Here is a 9,889-nt window from a genome sequence, read left to right on the forward strand (position 1 = left end):
CTCTAAATCTGTGTGCCTATGTCTTCATTTTGCCACAATTTTTCTTTCTTTTACTACAATCATAATAGCTGAAATTCATTTCAAATGCTCCTGTCCAGTCTATCCGGTGACCAGTGTGATGCTGAATCAGGCTTATGGTATTTAGTAACTACATCATCGGAGGTCTAAAGCTTAGAAGATACCTTGTTTCATTATAGTGGGATCTCCGAGATGGGGACAATTTGGTCTGTGTCTTTCCCTTGCTCACCCAACTTTAATAAAACTGACACTTCCAGTTTCTAATAATTAAAGAAACCACTAATGTAATTGCCAGCCGTGGTATAAATTTCATATAATTAACAGAGAGTAGGAGATTTCTCATAAAATGGCCATCTAGCCCAAGATGACGGATTTGACTTGGTAATTTTTATTAGGGAACTAGATCCAAAAGTGGTGGCAGATTTGTAGGGAATTGGTTATTCACACTCAAAGTGGAAGAGTAAATCTTCACTCCATATAACTCATATGCTGTTCACTCCGAGCTGCAGAAGCACTTTCTTCCTTGGCAGGTATACATAATAAAACGTTTTATCTTCGTAGTGATTTACAAACATTAGCTAAGTAGTCTCCACTGCTTTCCTATAGGACTGGGGTGACTGAGAACAGGAAGTTAGGGGCAGAGAAGACACCTAGCATAAGATGCCCCAGAGAGTACAAATAATAGCTTTGGGAGACCTCAAGATTTGGAGCTGGGAGGAACATTAATGTTCATCTCATCAAACTCCTTCATTTTACAGATGAGGAAACTGAGATTCCAAATGTCAAGTGACCTGTCCAAGTTCATGTAGGTAGTTATTGTTGTTCAGCTACATCCAACACTTTGTGACCTCATTTGGAATTTTCTTGGCAAAGATACTGGAGTGGTTTGCCATTTCCTTCTACAGCTCATTTTACAGATGAGGAAACTGAGGCAAACAAGGTTAAATGATTTACCCAGGGTCACACAGCTGAGGCTGCATTTGAACTCAGGTCCTCCTGACTGGACACCCTAACCATTGTGCCACCTAGTTGCTCCCATGTAGGTAGTAAGTAGAAGATAAAAGCTTGAGACTTAGGTCTCCAGGTTCCCAGTTCAGTGTTCCTTCTACCAAGTTATATTGGTCCATGCCACCTCCTGACATACCCTTTTGTCTCCTCCCCTCCCAATCAATGCACATATCAAACTAATATTCCCATCTCATCCCTCTGACTCAAGAGCCTTCAATGGTTCCCCATTGCCTCTAGGACAGGCACTCCCAACTTGGGTTATGTATTGCCCTCCAGAGGATTTGAAGTAAGGAGAATATATTGATTTGATTTTCCCAAATTTATTTCCACCCATGAATCTGCAAATTTTTCTATATTTCCTTAGAGAAGCACTTTCCATTCTTACTACATATGCTCACATGATTTTATTTTATTTTTTTACATGTATGTACGTAGTAACCTCTAGAATTTATTTCTTTCCTATTGAGTAAGGGGTATGGGAAAATTTCCAGAAAGACAAGGGACACGGAGATCAAAAAAGATTGAGAACTCCTGCCCTACAATAAAATCCAATCTTTTCCATTTGGTATTCAAAGCCCCTTGCACTCTACCTCCAGCCTGCCTTTCCAGGCTGATTATATACCTCATTCCCCTTCATGTTCTCTATGATGCAGGCAAACTGGTCTGCTTGCTGTTTCTTGTAAATGGCACTCCATTTATTGCCTCCTTGTCTTTACAAAGGCTGGCTATCCTCTTAAGTCTGGAATGATTTCCCAGTTCAACTCTACTTCTTACGGCTCATAGCCTTTTCAGCTGAAGTGCCCCCTCCTTTCAGAGGGCCTTTCTTGATTCCCTCAGTTGTTAGTACCCTTACCTCTTCCCAAATTTCTTTGGATTCATTTTCTATATTTTTCTTAAGTTATCCACTCAGCAAAATGTAAGCTCCCTAAAGGTAAAAATTATCTCACTTTTGCTTTTGTATCTTTAGCACTCAGCTCAATGTCTGATACAAGGTGTGTCTTCAATAAATGTTTGTTAATTGTTGATGTTTCCACCATTCTTTAGCATACCAGCTATCTAAGGGGCATTCACTTTATCAAGCTTTCATCTTTTTTGTATATAAAATAAGGCATAAACTTTTTCCTGAGACAATTGAATTTGGAGTTCAGGAGAAGAGAGAGGCTTAATAAATAAGACTGGAACTTGACCCAAGAGGTTCTGACTGTCTCTCAGGTCAATTTCTGAAGTACATTAGGTAAGTTTGCAGTTTTATTAGAGTACCTCAAAGATAAGCACCAAATCATGAGGCAGACCAGTGACTAGATGGAGATCTGGGATTAATAGAACACTGGAGAAAGGTAGTCAGGAGAAAGAGCACTAGAAGTCCCTGGAAACACTCCCGCTTAGCCAGGCTTAATTGATTAATTACATCGTTACATAAGGCCTAGAGAGCCATACCAAAGAGATCATGTTTCCCCAGAGACCAACAGGATGATCAGGGGAGAAGGAGAGACAGTAAGACTGATAGATGCAAAGAGATGGAGATAACACCTGAAGAAGAGACAGAGGCAAATGTAGAATAATAAAACACTTTGACTTGGACCATATAGACTATATAGAGACTATATAGACTCCCAACTATATACAGTTGGGAGAAAGAGAGAATACAGATTTCCTGGGATCCAGGTAATCAAGCATCTAGGTCAGAAAGGATCTAGTTCAAAGAAGTGGACAGAATGATCCAGAACTGAGTAATACACACCACTGCACCACTTTTCAACATGTAATGATTGATTTTCCAAATGGGACAAAGTTAGATTCCATAATTAGGCTGTGTACTTGTAATCTGATCATTCACAAATAGTGTGCGTACTCACAAATGCCTCACACTGTAGTTGGGTACTGTGCTGCCCTCCAGGAAGAGTAGCTGAGTGTTGTTCTGAGGATGGGCTCAATGGTAGGGACTTTGGTTGCTTTTTTGGACTTTTTTCTGTAGCAAGAAGACAAAATGTAATTCTCTTCACCAAATAATCAATTATTTTATATGCATCATGGTCTTTTCCCTTTTTCTTCCTCCAGTTCCAAGTGTGTTTTTTTTTTTTTCTGAATGAAAACATCACCGAAGAGAAGAAAGGTTTCTTAAAAGAAGAATTGTCTAGGCCCAGCCCAAAACAGCACAAGTGAGTGGTGTATTCAGAAAACTACAACCCTAAATTCAAAGGATCCATCCACTCAGGAAATATAAGGAAGTTCCCTGACTTGACAGGACCATAGAATATTAGAGCTCAAAAAATCCTACAAGATCATTTAGCCTACCTTGCTCCCAAATTTTGCAGAGGCAGAAACTGAGGACTGCAGATGGAAAATGACTTGCCCAAATCATTTTCATCAATTAGGCAAGTTGATGTGGTCCCATAAGTCATAACCTTATTCCTCTTCCCACATCCCAAATTTTGAAGTTTCTGAAATTATTGCCCTATTCCCTGTAACTGGACTTAATTATTTAGCATGATTTGGTTAAAAATCACTTTGTTGACCATGAAAGTATTTCCTCTCAATCTTTCCCCAAACTTTTTCATTATATCCCCTTCTCCAACTACCCATTTTCCCTTGATCTGCCCTTCTCTCTCCCTAAACTTTCCTATTCTGTCCTCCTCCCCCAAACTTCCTCTAATTAATGCTCCTTTCTCATATCCTCATATTTTGTCCTCCTATATCACCTCTTCCCATTCCTCTTCTCAGTCTTCCTTCCCAATACCTACCTCTTGCAATCCCAGGATTTCTGCATTTTAGTGGGAGACCTAATTTGACTTTATAACAATTTTAAAAGTTTTTACAGCATTGAGAAGGGAGGAAAAATGTGGACACAATTTGTTAGAATGAGGTTTTTGTGTGTGTATGTGTATCAGGGGCTTTTTCTTCCTATGAATCCCTGCTGGACAGCAAATAGAGAAAAACTGAGCTCCAGACCTATCTCTGATAATCCTAGCTATGTGATAGCCCCTCCCAGCCTCAGTCTCCTCATCTGTAAAATGGGAGTGATAATCCCTTTTGTACCTACCTCACTGGAGAGCCAAATAAGTATGTAAAGATCTTTGCAAACATTGAAGTACCACCGAAATGTCAGCTATATTCATTCTTAAGAGGCCTTAGAGACCTCAGCTCTGATGGGCAAAGGGATGGGTTGTCACCTCTGTTCTGGGCTTGCCTCTGGAGCATGCGTGTGGAGGAATATCATCACGTCTCTTTCCCCAGACAGAAGCTTTGTCCTAGGTTCATGGATAAAAATTTTATGATCAATTTCAGTGCTCGAATTTTGACTCATGAGAAGGGAATCTGGCATCAAGCAAACCACCGGCACTGGGTATTGCTGTCACAGCGGCAGAGTCTTGCAGAAGCAGTCCATGTTCCATTTGGAAATAATATTGAGGAAAGAAAGACAAGTTCAAAGAGTGAACAGGGGGACATGGCCTCATGAAAGCATCATCTGAGACAGTGATGCTAACCGCAGGGCTGAGGCCTCCCTGGCCATTACAGTTTGGACAAAACTACCTCCGATTTCCAGTGAGTTTAGAACCATTAAGATGCAGATGAAGCAGAAGTAGCAGGAGAAGATGTAGACACACACACACACACACACACACACACACACACACACACATTTTTCCTAGGAGAGACATACAGGGAGAGGGAGAGGAAGAGAGAGAGAGAAATAGAGAAATAGAGAGAGAGACCAGCAGACAGACAGACAGACAGACAGACAGAGGCAGAGAGGCAGAGACAGAAGCAAAGGCAGAGAAAGACAGACAGAGAAAGAGAGAGAGATAGGGAGACAGCAAGAGACAAAGAGACAGAGGCAGAGAGACAGAGGGAGACTGAGACAGAGAGAGAAAAAATAGAGAGAGATACAAAAATAGAGGAGTGAGAGAGAACAGAAGCCCCCCACCCCCATTTCTCAGAACGGAAAGGTTTCTATTTTCTTTAAAAGTAGCTTTAGGAGGAAACAATATTAATAACAATAACAGCAGCAACAACAAGAGACGTCATTGTAGAAATAATACTGGAGTCTGGAATCAAAAATCTTAGGCTTGCCTCCCAAGCCTTGCCCCATAACTTTTCTGTATGACCTTGGATAAATCACTTTACCTCTGGGCTCCTCAATTTCTTCATTTGTAAAAGGAAGATATTGGAATAGAGTACTGGCATCAAATTCAAATAGAAGAGGGAGTCATTAAATCACGCACAAGCATCTCTGTGGGCTGCAAACTGACAGAATTAAAATGTAATATCGTCTATGTCACTTTGGACTTTTATCTCTTTGGTTAAATAATTCCCTATTACATTTGAATCTGGTTGGAGCTATACTTAGCAGAGTCATGGACTGTGTCTGACAGCAATCTCTAAGGTCAGCTCCTAGGACTCTCCATTTCTCTTGTGCTTTATCTTATGAAGATTTTTAGGGTTTCTTCCAAATTACCCTGTGAATTGGAAGTATAGGTATGACTACCTCTGTTCTTCGCATCAAGACAAGTTCAGAAGATTCTGAGGTTTAGAGAGGTTAAATGCCTTGCTTAGGAACACATAACATAGCTAATAAACATTAGACTGGGACCTGAACCCAAGTCTTCTGACTCTAAGTCCAGGGTCCTTCCAATCTCTAACCACTACCAGTCCCATGGAAAGACCCCTACTTTGACTCCTTCATCTGTCTTCCCTCATCTCTTCATCACATATTTTCATGCCTTTATAATAACTGTAGTTATCCCTGAACAATTTAATTCAATTTGATTTGACAAGGGACTAGGCCTGTGATTTCATTAATTCAGAAACGTCCTGGATAAGGAACTTCCTCTCCCAATTTCAGTTTGGCACCTTCTTTGAAATTTAAAGTCACTTAAAGAGTTACCTGGAACAAAGTTGTTACACATGCAGCCAGGGGCCAGATATACTCCTGAATGCATTCAAACCAAATTAAAATGTAACTGAGAAATGTATAACAAAATAAATAAAAATATAATGCAACATAAATAATGTTAATTTGTGGTTTTCTGCCTCAGTATGCAACAGTAGTAATCAGTTTCTATTTGAGTATGATACCATTGACCTAGAATATTAAGAGGTTACATATCCTGTCTAAAGTCACACTTGAACCTTCATCTTTCTGGCTATGAGCCTAGCTCTCTGTCTCTATAGATGTCTTCTTTATGCCAAACATTGTGGCAGACACTAGTAGAAACACAAGGTTTAGGTAACACATAGTCTCTTCTACTTATCAACATGGATAACTATAATACACAATGTTATACCTTTCATTATTACATTTCAATATTACAGAGAGCTTTAAGCAAAGCTCTTTGTGTGGGAAAAAGAGAAAGTTTCTTTCAAGAGTCATGAAGAAGAAAATAAGAATCTGAAGTGTTAGCATCAAAGCAAGAATTTCCCAAGAAGTGATGGGACCTGTGGCAGGCCTAGGTAAATAGAGACTGTTGCCCTCCATCCAGGCTGGCTCCATTGTCCTCCACAGCAGTTACACTTATTCCTACTTTCAGATTATATCTCATTTCCCTATTGAGACTGCCCCCTCCATCCCTCTTTGTGGGAAGTCATTGTTTCAGGCTAGAGTACGTTTCATGTACCTTGCATCGGGCAAGGCTCAGAAGAAGATTGTGCTGAACTGAATTTAATTGAACCTATTTTACTCTCTCTCTTCACTGCTCGGCCTCCTGGGGATTGTTCTTTTGGTTCTGGACTAGCTCTGGAGAGGCTTCCTGCCGTCCCCCTCTCCCCCACTCCACAACTGGCATTATTTGAGCATGATTTACTTGAAGTCTCTTCAGTGGTTTAAAAATGATGAAAAAAAAAATAAAAAATAAAAAAATAAAAAATAAAAAAAAAATAAAAATAAAAATGATGGAACACGTCTCAAGAAAGAAGTTGCTCTTCTCTAAAAGAAATTGAGGTTTCCATTAGAATATAATTGAAGCCTGATATACTTTTATGTTTCCTTAATAACCCTTCTTTGGGTCCCAAGCACAATTACAAGGCAGACTCAGACAGACCAGTGATGCTATACTGGTCCCTTTGGCTCTTACCAAGATCCCCACAAAAGGCACGTTGTGCAGGTAGAATGATGCTGGTTCCTGGGTAAGGTGCCAGAAGGGAATGAGAAATGACTTTTGTTTTCCTGCTGTTCCTCTCATTCTCTAGTGTGTTCCCCCAAGCAGATGCCTCTGGAGGCTCAAGGACACAGGAAGGTGTGGAGGCTAGTAAGTGTAGGTATGTCTTCCTTTTGTGTGTACCTACCCTTCGGTGTGGACATGTGAGTCAGATAAGGTGATAACATCTAGCACCATATGATTTTGAGCTAAAAGAGACCTTAGGAAAAATCTAGTCCAACCTCTTTTCATTTACTAGATAAGGAAACTTAGATCCAAAGAGATTAAGTGACTTGGTCCAGATCCCAAAGATACTAAGAGGTGGAGCCAGGATTGGAACCTGTGTTCTTTGCTTGATGATTCTGATGATTCTGTGCTCTTTCCAGTATGCCCCAACAAAGAAGCAATGTGGGGTAATGAGGAGAGATTCACTTTATGATTAGGAAAAACAGAGTTTAAGTCTTGACTCCCACATATAATAGATAGATGACCCTAGAAAAAAACCCTGGCAACTTCCTAAGACTATGAAGTGTTAAGGAACTGGAGATTAAGGGGGTGCTTGTCAGTTAAGAAATGGTTGGACAAATAGATACTCCGTAGTTGAGATTCAACTCACAGCCTTTTCAATTTGACAGAATCTATCAGAGGTTGTACTCTGCTAGACAACTGGGGGTAGGAAAAAGACACACACACACACACACACATACACACACACACGCGCGCGCACACCCGCACACACACAGAGACACAGAGAGAGACACAGAGAGAGACAGAGAGAGAGATGACTGACCGAAACCTTGATAGATGTCACTGCCTACAGGAGGTCTTTGCCACTCAGTGCCAGAAGAGGACAGAGAAACAAGATTCAGGGACAGCAGCAGCAACTAGCACTGAGGCAGTACTTACTACGTGCCAGGCAAAATGCTAAGCACTGGGGATACAAAGAAAGGCAAAAACATGGTTATTGACTTCAAGGAGCTCATGCTCTAAAGGGAGAGATAACGTACAAAAAATTGTACATATAAAGTATATACAGTGTAAAATAAAGGCAGTTTCAGAGAGGAAAGCATTAGCCGGTGAGGGCAACAGAAAAAGCCTTCTGCAGAAGGTGGTATTTGAGCTGTCTTAAATAAAACTAGGGACAACATCAATATTATAAAAACAATTTTGAAATACTTGCAAATTCTGATAAACTAAATGATCAGCCATAATTCCAGAGGTCTGATAAAGATAATACTTTCAACTGTGAAAGAGATGATGGACTACAATGCAGGATAAAAAAACAACAACAACATGTTTCTGAACATGACCAATATGGAAATATATTTTGCTTCACTGTGCTGATGTGATATAGGGGTGCTTTCTTTCCTTCCTTTCTTCTTTCCTTCCTTCCTTCTTCTTTTCCTTCCTTCCTTCTTCTTTCTCTTCCTTCCTTTTTTCCTTTTTTCGCTTCCCTTCCTCACTCCCTATCTCCCTTCCTTCCTTCTTTCCTTCCTTAAATAAAACAAAGAGCATTATTGAACTATATGCCTCCTAATTTCTCCTCCAGATCTAGAATAATTATCCTATTTAATTCTGTGTCTTTCATTTGAGAAGCTAATAGACAGATAAACTATCAGATAATGGGTTTAGTTAACCTAATGAAGATTATTAAACTAAGTCTAAATAGCTAGCCTGAGTTAGTTAGTTAACCTAAGTTAGTTAGCTTAATGAAAATTAGTATACTAAGACATGGAGAGGCTCTTGTACTTGTCAGTCGAAGAATTTCTATGCCAATAAAACTGTCTTGGAAGTACTGATGTCTCTCTCACAGGGTTGCTATGGGGAAAGGATTTTGTAAGCTGAAAAAGCAAAAATATGATTTATTATCCCCATTTTACAGAGAAGAAATCAAGGCTCAGAAAGGCCAGCTAACTTGACCAAGGTCATACAATTAACAAATACCACCGTTGGAATTTAAACTCAGGTCTTCTGACTCCAGATTCGGTGGTTCTTTATGTAGTACTATTTTCAGAAAAGGGATATTCCTAAATGTATAAGAATCACAAAACTAGAACAAGTTTTCCTAATCCTCCCCAGTAACCATTAACAAGCAAATATTTTAATTAACTTCTTGGGAGTCATAAATTAGATCTCCTCATCTTTTAACTCAAAGCTTCAATAAATACAATTGACCTTTAGGACTTGGACTGGAGTCTCAGTTCTTTGTGATTGGCAACGAACCTTTTAGTTCTAAGATCCTTCCTGCTGCTGCACTGGCGAAGGAGGTGGCTTCTCGAAATCCACTTTGCTGGGACTCAAACTGCACACCCGATGAAATGTCACGAAACGTGCATGCATGGCAGTATGACCTGTCATTAATTCCACGTTCCTTCATCCTCTATTCTCCACAGGGCTTCCTAAAGAGCTGCCTTGGAAGGGATGGGCATGCAGGGAGTTGAACAAAATTGGAAACTGGTTTGTGCTGCCCACAAAAAGTGAGGCTGAAGATGCACATCGGAGCATTCTGCATTTTTTGGTAACAGATTTAATCAAGTACTGCACTGGAATTAATTAACCAGCCAGAGTAATATTCTTCACTAGGCAGATCTTGTTACTCTTGGAGTGCAGATGAAACAGCCGAGATGCAGAGGTGAAATTATTTTGCTCAAGGTGACATTGTAAATCACAAGCTTTACAATGTTAGTAAGAGCCCAGAGGTCCCTTAGAACAGAGAGTGACAGAGCTGG

The sequence above is a fragment of the Notamacropus eugenii genome, chromosome 1 (genome assembly GCF_028372415.1).
Source record: "Notamacropus eugenii isolate mMacEug1 chromosome 1, mMacEug1.pri_v2, whole genome shotgun sequence".
In the NCBI taxonomy this organism is placed as follows: domain Eukaryota; kingdom Metazoa; phylum Chordata; class Mammalia; order Diprotodontia; family Macropodidae; genus Notamacropus; species Notamacropus eugenii.